The following is an 18281-nucleotide window of genomic DNA, read 5'->3' on the forward strand; positions in this document are numbered from 1 at the left end:
ACTGAGGGTTTCATGTTAGCAATACAAGACCAGGTCATTAACACACGCAACTATAAAAAACACATACATAAAGATAAAACAGTGACAAATGATTCTTGTCGACTTTGTTCACAAACATCAGAAACAATCCAACATATAATATCGGCATCATGCACACGACTTGCACAAACTGAATACAAACATCGACACGATCAGGTAGCTAAAATCATACATCAAAAATTAGCACTTAAACACAATCTCATAACAGATAAGACACCATATTACAAATACACGCCACAGATAATACTTGAAAACAACACACACAAATTATATTGGGACAGGACACTACTCACAGACAAAACTATCCACAATAATAGACCAGACATTACACTTATAGATAAAACACAAAAATCCATTTGTATTATAGACATTGCCATCCCAAACACTAACAACTTAACTAAAACACATGCAGAAAAACACCGCAAATACACCGATATAGCTATCGAGCTTAAGACGCAATGGAGAATGAAATCTACTGTTATAGTTCCCATTATTCTTAGTGCTACTGGAGTTATACCAAAGACAATACCCCACAATTTACAACTATTAGGTTTAGACAAAAACACATACAAACATTTACAAAAAGCAGTCATTATCAACACATGCCATATTGTTCGTAAATTTCTAAACATAACACAAGATACTACATACAGAAATGATCCACAACGTATACATGTAAACAACAGTACTCGCTCACAACACGGTACACAACATACTGTAATATCTCCAACTCTAACCCAAACAAAACACACAAATACAACTTACCGAACAAACAAGTACCTACCTACAACAAATGATACAACATATACTACAATCAGAGATTCACCTCTGAAGCAAACCACATTACCACCACCCATTAGTATTCAACCCAAACGCAAAAGCCTAAACAGCACTTTAGACTCACAACATGACACACAACATACTGTAATATTTCCAACCTTAACTCAACCAACCACACAAACACAACTTCCTGAACAAACAAACGCAATAAATAAAAGTAACGCAACATGCACTACAAAGACAGGTCCATCCAATAAAGTTACACGCCCTAGCACATTTAAAAAACACAAAACTCCTTCTTCACAGAAACACACCACATTTTCACAACCCACTCGTATTCAACCGAAACGCAAAAACCTTAACAGAACTACAGGCTCTCAACATACTAAAATATCTCCAGCAAAAACCCAAGCAACCTCTCAAATACAACCTCAAGAACAAAGAAACACCATAAATACAACTAACGCAACATGCACTACAAAGACAGGTCCACCCAATAAAATTACACGCCCTAGCACAGTTAAAAAACACATAACTCCTTCTTCACAGAAACACGCCACATTTTCACAACCCACTCGTATTCAACAGCAACGCAAAAACCTTAACAGAACTACAGGCTCACAACATACTAAAATATCTCCACCAAAAACCCAAGCAACTTCACAAATACAACCTCAAGAACAAAGAAACATCATAAATACAAGTAACGCAACATGCACTACAAAGACAGGTCCACCCAACAAAGTTACACGCCCTAGCACAATTAAAAAACACATAACTCCTTCTTCACCGAAGCACACCACGTTATCACAACCCACTCGTATTCAACCCAAACGCAAAAACCAATACAGCACTACTAGCTCACAAAATACTGTAATATCTCCATCAATAACCCAAGCAACCTCACAAATACAACCTCAAGAACAAAGAAACACCATAAATACAAGTAACGCAACATGTACTACAAAGACAGGTCCATCCAATAAAGTTACACGCCCTAGCACAGTTAAAAAAACACAATACTCCTTCTTCTCAGAAACAACCCACTCGTATACAACCGAAGCGCAAAAACTTTAACAGCACCACAGGCTCACAAAATACTGCAATATCTCCACCAAAAACCCAAGCAACCTCACAAATACGACCTCAGGAACAAAGAAACACCATAAATACAATTAAAAAACACAAAACTCCTTCTTCACAGAAGCACATCACGTTATCACAACCCACTCGTATTCAACCCAAACGCAAAGCCAAAGAAACACTTACACAATAAACTCCATTTAATAAAATTACAGGAATTATTATAATGATTTTTTTTTGTTTTGTTTTCCTCTTTCCTGATAGCGTTGGCTATTGTGCCCATCAATAGGTATGTTGGTAAGTACGAATTACATTATCCCTAGATGTCCAATGTACGTGTGTGATTTTTTTTTTTTTTTAAGGACCCTACATAACTTCACCAGACACAGACACAGGCACTAATCGTTACTTGATTTTAATCCGTGCGATTAGTTAACCAGGCTAGACCTGAGTTCTCACAAGAAACACCGACCATAATAATAATAATAATAATAAACAAGAACAAAGAAACACCATAAATACAAGTAACGCAACATGCACTACAAAGACAGGTCCACCCAATAAAGTTACACGCCGTAGCACAGTTAAAAAACACATAACTCCTTCTTCACAGAAACACACCACGTTATCACAACCCACTCGTATACAACCCAAACGCAAAAACCTAAACAGCACTACTAGCTCACAAAACACTGTAATATCTCCACCAATAACCCAAGCAACAACACAAGTACAACCTCAAGAACAAAGAAACACCATAAATACAAGTAAGGCACACAAAGACAGGTCCACCCAATAAAGTTACACGCCCTAGCACAGCTAAAAAACACAAAACTCCTTCTTCCCACAAACACACCACGTTATCACAACCCACTCGTATTCAACCCAAACGCAAAGCCAAAGAAACACTTACACAATAAACTCCATTTAATAAAATTACAGGAATTATTATAATGAGTTTTTTTGTTTTGTTTTGTTTTCCTCTTTCCTGATAGCGTTGGCTATTGTGCCCATCAATAGGTATGTTGGTAAGTATGAATTTTTTTTAGGACCCTACATAACCTCACCATACACAGACACACACACTAATCGTTACTTGATTTTAATCCGTGCGATTAGTTAACCAGGCTAGACCTGAGTTCTCACAAGAAACACCGACCATAATAATAATAATAATAATATATTTCATGCATTGTACATCTACTTACAATCGTCATAAATCGAATCTGTATATGAAATATGTATAACTAATAATTATGACAGGTTATCCTTACTGTAATTAATAAATTCCTGAACAGAGTAAAAAGCATTTGCAATTAAGAACTTTCTTAGTTTGTCTTTGTATGATGTTTGATTGGCCGTTCAAATTTTATGGCCACACTACATTAGGTGAGCGGATTGCGAACTCAGATATCGCATACGAAATATATTATTCGCTTATTCTGTCACAGAATTTAATTTCTGGCGTTTAAAACACCTCACATTGTTCGTATTTACCGTAATAGCTTTTCAGTAGCAAATTATCCTCTGTAATTGAAGGTCTCCCCAGAACCTTAATTCGCTCGTTTAAACTTTAACTATTTGTTTTTACTTAACTTCGCCCATGGATCAACCCGAATGGTCGATTCACAAAATGGAACACACCCTAATCTTCGACCATAAAACCACCCTGCGCTAATTAAAGGTCTTGTATCAACGCGAATACCCTTACAGTTTTCTCACAGAAACCACCTTTCTACTACTTTAATTTTTAGCGCCTTTTTTAAGAATTAAAAAAAAAGTTGTCCGTCCGTCCGTCCGTCCGCCTGTCCGTCCGTCCGGACCCACTTCTGCCGTTTCGAACTACTTCTAGGGGAATGGCCCTAGAGTGCTGGATTTTTTTGCAGTAGGTAGCCTATACCTTGAAGGTCTGCCAGACGACCATCAAATCGCTGTCTAAAAGGGGGCCTCAGGTCCATCAAAGTACGGGGTGGAGGGGGAGGGGGGGAGTGGAACTAGTTTTATCCTTAATGGTACTCTAATGAAAGGCCTCCACGAAAGAAATTAATTTATACCAACCATAGCCCTCCTCGACCTCTTATCGTGATCGGGTATACTCTCTTATACCTCAGGGGTACTCACAAAGGGCGATTGAAACGTCTGTCGAGTGTTCCCGAGCGGTCGCAAAGCATTCCAGAATAAGATACGTCATATTTCACGGAAAGGTTACGTCACGTCCGTCTTCGTTCTTTATCACCGACGACTAATCTTTTATGGTGTGTCGAAGTCTCTTGAAATTTCTGGTGTTCGCTGAAATATATAAGGAGGTAAATGGGTTAATTTTCCTCATCACCCTTGGATTTGGTGGTGGATAAAAACGACTTTTATCGAGATTTTCATAATTTAAGAGGTCTCCAGAGACATTTTTATGCGGTGGTATATAACGTTAGGCAGAGTTGGCGCTGCTTAGACAAATCCGCCGCATAAACGGCCAACTAGGTCAGGATTAGACAATAAAATACAAGCTTGAGATCTGTCACAGCGGTAGTTCGTTCTGGGCATATGATCTTCGTCCTTCGTTACCACTTACCAATAGGGACAATTTCCAATTTAACTCCCTCGTATGAAATGGAGAAGATACGAGGGTAGTAAAATAATCGAACAAATCAATTTAGGTAGCAAAACAAATACTTGAACAAGTTTCGTATGTAAAGTAAAACGTATCCCGAGCTTGAACTTGAACTTTATCTTAAACTAAAACCCTAAAAGAAATCAAAAGGAACCCCTTTTCTTTGAAGAGATAAAATTTGCCTACCCCTTATATAAGAGGGCTAATCGTAGATGAAGCTACAATTGTGAATAGAAATTGCAGTACAACAGATTACATTCGAGACCTAACGAAGCTATACTCTAAATAAACGAAATGCGCATGGCGATATTTACGTTAAAAAAGGAAGAACGCAAATGTATATCCTCATTAGGAGCATAGGGGAATCCCGTCCAATTAATTACTTCAGAATTACCAAGTTATGAATTCGGAAGATGGCAATTAGAATTCCATGCGTTCTACCTTACGCTTTCAGGTGTTTGAGAATCGACACCTACAAATCAAGGCGTTGGTAATCGGCGCGAAAATTTGCGTGGTTAAATTCCATCAATAAATGGATTCATCTATCATATCATATATATCATATCATTTTTATTTTGTAAATAACAATTGTATACACAACAAATTTACACGTCAACAAACAAACATAGAAATGTATATATAATTTAAACACGTATTGGTGAGGTACTTCATCTATCTATTTAAATATTCTTTTTCATTATAAAAAACTCCTAATGACAAAAACTCTTTAACTTTTAATCGTTCACTTCAAATCGTTTCAAAAGTTACGGGGTTTTTTTTCGACAAGTAATAAACCGTAAACAATAATAATGCTTCATAATGGAGGAAAATTACAGATTATCAAATTTGGGAAACTTTTACATTTCTAAATTGAGGAACTTTCTGGATTTAGAAAGGAATTCTCTGCTATTCTTGTTTTATGGGTTTTTTCATTTGGATGAATACTCGATGTACGTACGTTGCAAGATCTTTATATTTCATCATTTCCGACAAAATGGGAAAAAATTGTCGGTTTTCGATGGTGCGTGCTGATCGAAAAATATACCATTGTGGTGTCCGTTATATGCAGAATTTAACCCTCTACAATTTAATAGTAAAATTTTCAGAGGAATCGACTGTTTTCGCGTTACATGCGAAAAACTGAAACAATTGCCAAAATTTCGAGGTTCTTTGACTACTAAAAGTTAATTCCGAAGCTTTCGAGTTGGTAAACTTGGACTCACCATGTCCACACCACCCCTTGACATACAAAACATAAAATTCTTACCGACAATTATTGCAAGATCGACTTCTCTCAGCGCCTCTCACAACTGGTCTACGTATTCCACGGCTCACCGGCGCCTTCGGTTTTCACACGCATTTAAAAAGTCAGGACCGTATTTGAGGACCACTCGTCCACGTAATACAACCAACAAAAATTAATAAATCCTGCCAAATGGTTACAATCGAGAAATAAGTCCTAATCAGTAAAAAAAAATCGAAATTTTGCCATTCCACACCCTTCACCCTCCAAACTACAGCACTGAATTGCTACCTGCGACAAGCAGTGCTCTATACGGTAATGATGTTCTTTTCCACACCTACACACAGGAGAACACACCACGAAATAGCAATATAAATCCCAAAATAAACTAAAAATAATCGAATCAAAGAAAATTGCGTTAACGGGCTCCCGTTACAAGAATAATATTCCGTCAATCCGAAAATATTTTGCTCGATATACGTTGCTAAATGCGACGCTTACATTGTGGAAGGTGCAAAGCTTTTAAGTGGTGAGCACGTCATATATCCAAAATGGTTATTTCTAGATTTGCAACACACTTATTGATATATAGGTGGAGTTCGTTAATTATCCATTATTCAGTTGTCACTTATAAGTGACATTTGTTGATTACCACATTCACTTAATCGTAAAGTAGCTGTGTCTAAATTTAGAAATGTAACCCTTTCGAAGATTCGTAAATTTTTAAACACATGACATGCCTACCTATACGACTACTATAAGTGACAAAATCGGTACTTAAAAGGAATAAGAGCTAACTTTCATAAATGCAAATGCAATGAAATTGTAGATTGTATATAAATCAGAGGCATGTGAATTTTCTAGCAAAAAAAGATTTTCCTCGCCACTTCAATTTGGCTTTATCAAACGAAGTGGAACGGAAAGAGCGTTACTTCATGAGCAACGTATCGGCAATTGTAAAAAAATTATCAAAGTCCTCGTTTGAGATCGAAGGGACTTCAGCGCATTTTTGTGTGGCAGATCAGTATTCTATTAGCCACTTTCGACTCAACCATCAATAACAGATCTTGTCGAAGGCTACTACATTCACTAACCTCTTCCCACTTTCCGCGTGCACCCGCAATTCGCTTTTAAAGATTTGACTCCACCATCAGTAAGATCGTGTCGGGGGCTACCACATTCCCTTTGACGGTACCCCCTTCCGACGTCCCGTTTACCCGCAATTCGTGTTTGAAGATTTGACTCCACCATCAGGAAGATCGTGTCGGGGGCTACCACATTCCCTTTGACGGTACCCACTTCCGACGTTCGGTTCACCCGCAATTCGCGTTTGAAGATTTGACTCCACCATCAGGAAGATCGTGTCGGGGGCTACCACATTTCCTTTGACGGTACCCCCTTCCGACGTCCCGTTCACCCGCAATTCGCGATTGAAGATTTGACTCCACCATCAGTGAGATCGTGTCGCGGGCTACCACATTCCCGTTGACGGTACCCCCTTCCGACGTCCCGTTCACCCGCAATTCGCGTTTGAAGATTTGACTCCACCATCAGTGAGATCGTGTCGCGGGCTACCACATTCTCTTTTACGGTACCCACTTCCGACGTCCCGTTCACTCGCAATTCACTTCTATTGGCGACACGAGAAAGAGAGACAGCGATTCGAGATTCACGAAACGTTAAACCGCGTGAGTTCGCAACGGAAGGTAAAAGGCGCCTGACTACTTCTCGAAGACGCGCGCGCCGCCTCGCAAAAGGTCGTTAATTTCGCCCCTATGACAAAAAACAAAATTCCGCCACGCAGGAGTTGTGCGCGTTTACAACATCTTTCCGACGACACCAATTTCAAAAGAATCGGACCAAAACTGTAGTAGAAGATAGGAAAAAACTGAAAAACCTTCACGTTAGTATACTACGCTCGAGGATGACGCCCAGATGTCGCCAACCCCACATCATGTAGCCATGTCCCTAAGGTTGACAAATTTCACGGCCCTGTAGATACACGTACACCCGTTGCCTTTCTACAAGAGTTCTTCTACGCGCCCACATTTGCTGCCAGCCAGCCAGCCAGCCAGCCATCCAGCCAGCCAGCCAGCCAGCCAGCCAAAGTGAGATTAAAAGCTACTTTTTACAAATAAATTTGCAAAAATGCGCTAAAAACAAGTATAAATTGTGCAGATAAAGCGAAATAGCTTTCGTTTTGACATCACCAATTGATAAGTATATTTTTTGCAGATGTTTCAATCGCTCTTTGTGACTACCCTCTTCCGAAAATCCGTTTTTGAGGTATAAGGGAACATAGCCGATCACAATAAGAGCAGGGCTATGGTTTGTAGAAATTAATTCCTTTCGTTGAGACCTTTCATTAGAGTACCATGAAGGATAAAAATCTTAATTAATGCTTAAAAAATGCGCTAAAAATGCTTAGGATGTTAAATTGGAGCATGCTGGTATACGAGGAGTAGGCAACAAATCGTTTGCTACCTACGCCTCCCTCGATGGTAGGATACAATCTGTAAGAATAGGACCTGAACTCGGAAACTGAGAATGTCAAAGGGCGTAAAAATTTCTAGTAATGCTGACCTGTGATAAATGTAGAAATGTAATCATTTCTTATCGTGCTGTCCTCTATGGAGCTTCGCACAAAGCTCGCCACCTTTCGATTAGAGTTTTTAATGGTGAAACTGCGATCATGTGATTTTGACGAACCAATACAATTTTTGCAGACTATGTATGACACTACATGGTTCTAGGAAACTGCTTAAAAATACGCATATTTATTCCGCACGTCAAATAAATCCGTCCGTATATAAAAGAATTGGCGGTCGGTACATAGGTACCATACAGCGTAATGTACATGAATTTTTAAATTTAGTTACCTACAAAAGAGTGAAAATACGCTAACATTAATTTTACGTTATTGCTTACTTAACCTCCCGAATAGTTCCTATAATTTACCTGGCAGAGGTAGAAACTGTAATTCCGGATTTAGTGCAGTAATATCACGACTGTTTTATTTCCGGAAAGGATTTGGTTTATGTGGATAATATCGTGGGGAATTACAAAAATAATTACACTTAATATACTTTAGAAGAAGGGTTTTTAGTTTAGTTAAGTAACAATTGAAGGAGGGTAGCATAATTGTTTGGCAAGTAGACAATTTAATTATGTAACCCGTGGTTGGTAGATTTATGATCTTATCGTGAAATTTTTTTCTGCACCGTGTACATAAAAACTGAATTAAATTGTAAGTCGATTTTCAATCAGGAAGAAACAATATAAGCTTACAATAAAAAAATTATGTTCAAAGGGGATCCGTTTTTATAACTGTAACGAAATGGATGCCCTAGAAGCAAAAAACGCCTTTGAATTTTCCCATTGACGGATTCGTTTTCAAGTAATTACGAGCAAACGAGATATTTGCATTAAAATGTTTCGACATAATGAAAAATGAAAAAAGAGGACGCCTAGTTATCTCCGCGTAATTTGAATATGCGACGTTACAAGAAACATTTCAGTAACATAATTAACCGAAGCGTATTTCCTTCGCTTTAATTAACGGTTAGTGTATCAAAGAAAAAAAACGTTATTTAGTAACTTCGCATGCATTCGCCCTGAATCTTTACACAATTACACATTGACACAATTCATTTGACAAAGTAGAATAATTGTATACTAATTATTATTTAAAATATTGTGCTGTTTAATTTATCAGGGTTATAAAAAACAAGTTAAAAAGTCCGGATGACGTTAGTGCATTTTTCGTTCGTAGATTAGTATCTTGCCCCTGCTCCTATAGCGGTAGCGTTTTTGTTGCATTCGCAACAAAATTGCCCAAGGATTGGCCAAGACAAAAAAAAGGATATAAGCAAAGAGTATATAACGAACGTTATATACTCTTTGATATAAGTTAGTTATTGTGCATCAAGGCAATGTATTTTGTAGTGTCCATATAAATTATAAAATAACTAAATGAAGATTTTTCTCAATTTACAAGCAACATTTTTTTAAAGAATTGGATCATAATTTTCACCCTCATTTACTTTAGCTGGAAGTGTTCATGGCTGTTGATGGCAACAATCTAAACAGAGAAGTCCATTGGTTTGCAATCAAGTGAAATTTTTTTAAATTGGATCAAAATGTAATTAATTTAAATTACAGCTAAATGCTTTTTGTTCCTGGGTGCATTTCTCAACGTTGCGAAATAAATAGGTACGCGAGAATTTCGTTTTCGGGTTCTAATTTTTTACGTTTTAATAGATAGGTTCTAGTAAAAAATTCCAAGTGCGAACTAAAGAGGGGGCTTATCCATATTGAGTACCAAATAAACGCGCTAATAATAGTGTCATCTGGATTCCCCCTGATTATTTAATAAAAAAAATATAGCCATTGTAGGTTTTCAAAGGCCCACACTGTATACCGCTTCATAGTAAACAGGAATGAAAATATGTTTAGGGATAACATAGTATAACATGTACATTTGGAGGAAAACGCACACTGTTTGAGTAGATAAACGCTAGTTAGACCGTGTTGTGAGAAACCTGGGGCAATTGTGGACAGACTTTCAGGGAGAGCATGTACCATTCTCGTTGGTGAAATTTTATTGTTTAGCGGCATTCGGTTTTATACTACGAGAGCGATTACGTACAATCCTAGCGCGAGGATATTATTTCGAGTAAAAAAGAAGTTTCGCGTTTCGACTTCGAGAGCAGGTTAAATTGTTATCGGACCTAACCTCATTTTTTTAAATAGAACACCCTGTAGATTGGCGGTGCGCGTTTCGGGTGCGAAGTAATTGCGAATTAATGAATCGCATTAGGATTGGGTACTGGCGACAGAATTACGGACTCATATAGATAACCCTAATGCCATTGATCGTGTGTGATGATTCGATTAGGATCCAATCCCATCAACCCGTATGTGATCGGATACGAATCAATGGCATTGGGATTAACTATGACTCCGAAATTTTGCCGCTGGCACTCAATCTTAATGCGATTGATGAATTCGCAATAGTTTTTCCTCTAAATGAGGTATACAGGGTGTAGAATTGGTTTACGCACCATAGGTATTTTAATGGTAATTTTTTTATATTGGAATATTTTCTCCCTTAATTATTTTACAGCAAAGTTGTAAATCAATTCTTTGTATATTGTAAAATTCTGCGTCTATTTATGTGCCCATTTGTTTATTTTATTTTATTTTATTTTGCCTTTATTTTTTCAGTGGGCGGAGTTTCAGACAAGGCTGCTCTACCAACCCAACCCATTATACATTTACAAATATCTCTGCCCGAACCCGGATTCGAACCAGGCACCCTTAGCAACACAGTTTAATTTTAACTGAACTGCACCACACGGGCCGGCATTTTTTAATGTGGGAAATCCGAGATGTTGAGGAAATTATAAATTAGCATTTTACTAAAAATCACTTCCCACTCGTGCCGCGAAATTATTAAACAAAAGTTTGATTTTTACGCAAATACTAAATTCTAATTTATTTATTTTTTCGGTTTCCCGAATTGAAAAATAAGGGCATTAGTAAACGCAAAATTTTTCAAGCTGCAAGAAGCATACTTACAACTTGGCTCTAAACTAATTAGGGGAGAAAATATTTCGATATTAAGAAATTAGCATTGAAAGCCCTATGGTGCGTAAACCGTTTCTGCACCGTGTACAATTCGCCGAATTGCGCTCCGCCGAAAAGTCCCTCCGCCGAAACGTCCCTCCGCCGATAAGTACGGCTGCCGAAAAGTCCATCCGCCGAAACGCCTCATCCGCCAAAACGACACGTGGGCCGAAATGCAGCACCGCCGAAACCCCTCGCCGCCGCCGAAAGATCCGTCTCCGGTATATTGGTGCGTAAACTACGTCATGCGGGCGTTTTATTTGGCTCCAGAATCCACATTAATGATAGTTCGCCTTGTACAATGCGAATTTCAATTTTTCTAAATTTAAATGTGGTTGTTATTCGAGATTGAACACAGGGTCGATCTTGGTGTTAGTTAATTTTGTTTAAATAATCGTCTTGTATTTTATTTGATTTAGTTATCACATCTGTTACTAATTGCGTTGCATTATTGTAAAAGTTTATCTCCGGTCGGTGCGATAAGGAGTTACTTATCGCCGCGTAAAGCTAATTAAATTTATAGTTTGGGTAGATGTTTTTCGCCGCAGTAAGGACAGGTGTTCAGTTTATTCAAAGACGCACAGTAATTTTGATACAGGGGTCGAGGTGGAAGATGTAGTAGAGAAAGATGTTTGAAATAGAAGAGATTGACGTTAAACGAAGCTTTTTGGTGGGCGAATTTTTAGTGTATGGCAGTGAACCGTAATCGAATTTGTTTAATAAAAACAGTCGGTCTTGGTAGTCGTCAAGTTCTTGTTATAGAAGAAAGTTAGACAGTGCTCTAAAAGTTTTTATTAATCCGTCGTGATAGAAGTGAATGTTATATTTCGAGTGGATTTGAGCGTTGTGTCACGTTACGAAGAAATAGTTGTGGTGTGGCATGTCAAACTCATTTAATATCATGGACCATTTCTTCATAACTTCGATTTACTTTAAATGACCTACACACAGAAAAGACAGAACTCGAAAGATGCTGAAACTTTCACTTCTTTCTCGATTTAAACGAAACTGGCTTTGATGTAAATTTAAACGCAATGGTGGCTTTTTTTGTAGAAAACTTCACTTGTGCAAGTAACTTGAATAACCGTACCTTAAAGAAAGGTTTTACTTAAGCCAGGAAAGTTAAATACCCCGCCGTTCTAATATCTGCGGCCAGTCACGGTGTTTGCAGTTTATTAATAATTGTAATTTTACCGTGTGTCCTCTTTTGATTGTGAATGCGGTGTATCTCAGCTTCACTTGTGGTTTCCGGGACCTACTGCAGCATTTTTTATGGAGCTTTTAATACCGCAAACAGAATCAATCTAACTACATTTATTTCTGAGATACATGGTGAAAATAGAAAGTTTGATTTTTGGGACGTTGTCCTGTCTTACTACTGATGTAAGACAAAAAAAAGGTAAAACTAAAAACTTTAGATATTTTTACTTAGAATCCAGTGGCGTAGAAAAAAAATTGTTGGACGCCGTTTCTGAGATTTGACCCACAGTAATATCCTTTAAATGCAACACCCTGTACATGTAAGCAAAATAGAAAACTTTTAAAAAAATACAAATAAATTCGAAAAGGTTTTTTAAACTTTTTAATTTTTTTAATTCTTTTTATTAAAAAAATGGGGTTAGGTCCGATAACTTTTTTGCCCGACCCCCTATATTTACTTTGAAAACGGTAGATTATTTAGCAACCATTATAAAAAAAACTTTTATAACAAACGTTTTCTCTTTTAACTAAAAAAATATATAATTCTTAAATTGACAATTTTTTGATTTTTTACCGTATCTGTTAAGTGAGCAAAAATTTTCAAATTTTCATGCACCCATTTAAGAAGAAAGAAGAGCACTTGATGCCTATTACCTTTTTGATAGTATTACCAATTCCGGAGATACCATAAAAAAGTATTGAAAATGGAAGCATCATTCATCTTGAAGACGAATAACTATAGGATTCGTGTAGCACCAGATCTTCTGGAGGTGTCGACGGAAGGGCACTACATAATTTCGACACTGGAGACCTTCGCAGGAACCTCCGTAGTGCATTTTTCATGTGCATACGTTCCCTCTTCGGTGTAGATACAACAATGCTGGTTGTCGTGCCGATGTCGTTAATGCCTCACCATAAGACAGCTCGCTTCGTCTTTGTACTGCCTCACTATGAAACAGCTCGACTTGGTTGTTCTCGCGCCTTCCTATAGAACAGCCCGGCTATGTCGGTTGCCTCACTATGGGGGAGCTCGGCTTGATCCTACTGCTAACTATAGGACAGATCGCAGTAGAATGAAATCTAACGCATGCGCGCCGGATGATTGTTTCGCACAGCGTGAGGGAAAACGCCGTTTTGATTTTGCTGACATCCCGCGCTGTTGATTCTACTGCTCATTGTGGTGTGATACGTGGTCATAGTTCTGGAGAAGATTGTCAGCAATAAATGTGGAAAATGGAAAGGAATACTTGTCGAATGAATTCCAAAGTTTCTGTAAATATAAGGACAAAATATATATCCTATTAGTCCAAAATTAAATGGCAATGTTGGTGGAATAAATGGAACGGGCAACGGTTTTGGAATGTTAAATTTTGCCAAATTTTTAAGAATCTGGGAATATCGCTTACAGTCGGAGTGCAAAAAAAATTGAAAAGGGAAATTTCATTCTAAAGCAAAAATAGGAATTATAATGCGCTCATAGTGGATGTAGGTCGATTGCTTGATCTGAAACAGTCGCGGCCCAAACACCAGTACTTCCATTGCAAATACATCTTGCGTACAGCACTGTATTTATGGACGTACATTTTACGTACACTTACGGTTAATGTAGGTACATTTCACGTACATGGTATGTTATTTTTGCAATACTTTGTACATTCTAGGTGGGTACGTACTTTGCCGTGCGTAAATTTGACATACAATTCGTATGCAAGGATAACGTACCATGTACGTGGAATGTATACTATACGTCCATAATAACCATGCGCAGGTGGATATTCCCTTCCGTGGGCATTACGATTACAGTAAAGTTGTTCTTTTGCAATTATGGAAAAATATACTCGGTACGTGGAATACGATAAAACGAGTTATATGCGTATATTCGGTTGTGATAAAAATATTGCGGTGAAACGGTCACTGAACGCAATGAATCCCTAAAATAATGAACTTAACAATATCGCACATCCATCAAATTCATAAATAATCGACAAAATGTAAAGTGACTCATTTCTACTTATCTTCAAATTGATGCTTTATTTCACAATAAATGGAACTAGAGCAATCTTATACTGATGAGTAATACCTCAATGTACCGTCTAGCTACAGAAATTAGAAAACTAAAGTAAGGAAAGCCGGTCTGGGTACCTGAAAGAGGCGAGCGCGTCCGCATGTCATGATCACGTGCAAAATTACCAGTTGACCGAAATTGTCGGCGTACCATGTACGTACTTTGTACGTTGTAGAGTTACAGTACGTACATCAAACGTACATATTTGTCCCATGGTCGTACGTACATAAAATGGAACAAAAATGTACGGACAGTGGACGATGCGTGCTAAATGGCGGTGAGGTGTAGTTTTTGACTGAACAAAATATATTGGAAATTGAGACCAAACATATGATGTCACTTTTTCTTTTTGCTTCAAAAGTAATGCCAAGTTGAAATGAAAATTAGTTCCGGATCGCAAAATGAAGTAGACGTACTGCCATACTTTTGTGTGTACAATTAAGCCTCAAGAAAGAACAAACGATTTGCACTTGCCATTTCCTTATTGCTTCCAAAACTCGTCTGAAGTTGACACGGAAACCACCCTGTATCTCAAAAAGGGGTGGACCTGCTGTGTTACTTTTTGGTAATCAAAAACTAACAAAAGCTAATGACTGCCACATAATATTTCGTTAGTGCTAGCTTCACACACCCCATCTAATTTGTTGTATAAAACTTATACATAATATCAGAATGTTGAGGTAGAAAAGATATCGTATTTTTTATCTGCCTATTGAAAGTTCATTATACCTAATCTTCCATGGATTTCATTTTTATTCCGAAATCTACATACATAATTGCCTAATTCGCTTTTAATGAATTACTCAACCCTCATTTACATTTTTACTTCCAATCAATGAAAGAAGCGTTTAGGTAGGTACAGGATATTGATTGAGCATCAGATGTTATATATTTACTTGAAAATTGGTTTTGTCATTTTAAATACCATTTTCGAATCTGTCGCCCTGTAACGCTCAAGGACCTCCATTCTCCCTTGATACATGCAAATTTCTTTTTATGTCAAATAAACGTCCCACCGAATTGACAAGAGAAGCATCGCCAAAATTTGTGAGCGCTCCTTTTTGTCCGACGTTTTTGTTTTGCGAAGAAATAATGTCAGCACCAAAATCGATTGACAAGTAAAAGCGTGCGATCAGTTCCTTTGGGATGATTAAAATTTAAGGAGGATTAGAATATAAAACATCGTCATAAGCGCTTGAAATTACGGGGCGACTAATTCCGTTACAATTACAAGGGGTTAGATGGAAAAATCCCTAGCATATGATGCAAGGACGTGTAGAGATAAATTTCCTCGTGCAATGTTTAATGCAGGTCTCAGCTGGATAAATCCCACTGCAGCAAATTAAATACATAACATAGTCTACGCTCTCAAGGCAGTCATTTAAAGGAGAGTGTAAAACACTGTCTGCGAAAATAAAAGGAGAGGAATGTTACTTTATGTCCCAAGCCGACTATATCTACAGAAGCCACAAAATACAGATTGCCAAAATTTCTAAAAGGAAAATGGGTTTATACGGGATACTTATATATTTTTTCATTGTATACGCCAAAACTCGTTACCCGCTTTTCATTTAAAACTTTCCATTGAACTTTCCGAATTGAAAACTTCAATCTCTACGTCGATATCCTACCTACGCATTCCGACATTTTAAACAAACATTCTAATCCTTTTAGGGATGAATTTTTTATGCCCTCGGAAATATCTAATCCGTGAATTATGTTGTCATTGTTACTAAAAAAAAACGAAACAGATTTGATCCTTTCCAATTTCTATTTTGTCCGTTTCGCTCACGTAATCTCCTTTTATCCACCCGTGTCCACTCGGGGTAATCAAATTATTCAATCCCTTTTCTAATAACGCTGGAAGATTTTTTTTATTGACTTATGGAAGTTTAAAGTGCCCATCCTTTATAGCTTATGAGTATTTAATGGTAAATTATGGGAAATTTGATCAACACCGTCCACTTTATATGGAGTAATGTATTTGATATAAGAGGATCAATTGCTTTTTTAGGTCATCGAAATGGACATTAATTAGGATGGAACTCGATGCGCCCAGGTAAACTATATTTTAATTATAACAAAAGGAAAGCAAAGGACGATCGAGGGATAATAAATTTGGGCTTGCTTTAAAGTTTACATAAATAAATAAGTGGTTCTAGCAAGAAACTTTAGAAACCTTTACCAGCACACCTATAGGTAATTTGGAAATAATGTGGTAGGTAGGTTATTTATAATACTCGCTAAACTATAATGGAATAAGTGTACCTACATTATCAATGAAAATGAAAACACAGGCATGGGAAATAGCACAAGTTAAAAAGTAATCGTAAAAGATTTACATAAAGCGTATTTCCACTTGCATTCATTTCCGTTTCATTTTGTAAGATGCAACTTCTGTTAAAATCGTAAAAATCCGGCCACAAATATGAAAGATAGCGTTGCAAAGGTGCAATCCATTTTTGACGTGCTACTTCAATTTTAGTTTATAAGAAGAATTTCATTTCAATGCTTTTCTAAATAAGAAAGTTGGCACTGCGCATGCGCAAAACCAAATTTTGAAACTGGCGTTAAATTTGCTTTTATTCCAAGTGGCGATGTATCAAATTTCATTTAAATACTTTTATAATTAAAAAAGTTTGCAATTCGGTTTATAAATGGTCGAGATGCGAAAAGGGCACACTGTGAACTTTGAATCGATTCGATTCAACTTTTGGCATTGCATATTATATGGCTAAAGCTATGCCCATATTGAATTTCATGCAATTCAGTTCATAACTAACTTTCTTATTTAGAAAAGCATTGAAATGAAATTCTTCTTATAAACAGAAATTGAAGTAGCACGTTAAAAGTGGATTGCACATGTCACATATCTTTCATATTTGTGGCCGGATTTTTACGATTTTAACAGAAGTTGCATCTTACAAATGGGAAATGAATGCAGGTGCAAATGCGCTTTTTGTAAATCGTTTACGATTACTTTTTTAACTTGTTTTCGCTGAGATCTATTATAGAAAGAAAAGCGCGCGCTCGGGGGGTTCGAACTCGCGTCATCATACTCGAATCATACGGAATTCGGTTCGGGGGGTTCCGATAACTGGCGCAACTTTTAGTAAGGTTAATAAAATTCCCGCGGCACCCTACGAGGTAGCTGCCATAAGAAGCGAAAAAATTGTAAATTTTAGAAAAAAATTCCTAGTTCGAAAACTAAGCCAAAGATCCTATTGCGATTTTTTGAGATCTTCGCCGACGTGGAGGAGCGTATTTGTACCGGGGTGCGATTAAATTCTATGGTTTATTACTATAAATAAATTATACTACAATCAATGGTCTAAAAATAACAGAAGATTATCAAATCTAAACCTATTAATAATTTACTTGACACTGAATTAACTCGGCCAAATTGAGCCATCCTCATAGGATTAATTTAGGAACACCATACCTTACATTAGCGCTGACAGAACATGATTATTTTTGAGGAAACAATATTATAAATTAGTAATTAAGATGTGCAACTCGACGCTAGCCGTAATGCAGTGGAATTTGTGTCTTGATTCAGACGTTCCCATCGCTGTGTGCGCGTAACCTTCCCGCACCGACTGATACCTCGGTTCTGTATCTACTCTTCTGTCTTT

The 18281-nt window shown here is 37.3% G+C and overlaps 1 protein-coding gene across 1 annotated transcript in view; it reads left to right on the forward strand.

Annotated features, from left to right (window-relative positions):
• The window catches only part of LOC116176864, a 70111-nt gene that overhangs the window by 41857 nt on the left and 9973 nt on the right, over positions 1-18281 (forward strand). The gene's annotated exons all lie outside the window — the stretch shown is intronic.

This window comes from Photinus pyralis, unplaced genomic scaffold (assembly GCF_008802855.1).
Source record: "Photinus pyralis isolate 1611_PpyrPB1 unplaced genomic scaffold, Ppyr1.3 Ppyr1.4_LG7, whole genome shotgun sequence".
Classification (NCBI taxonomy): Eukaryota; Metazoa; Arthropoda; class Insecta; order Coleoptera; family Lampyridae; genus Photinus; species Photinus pyralis.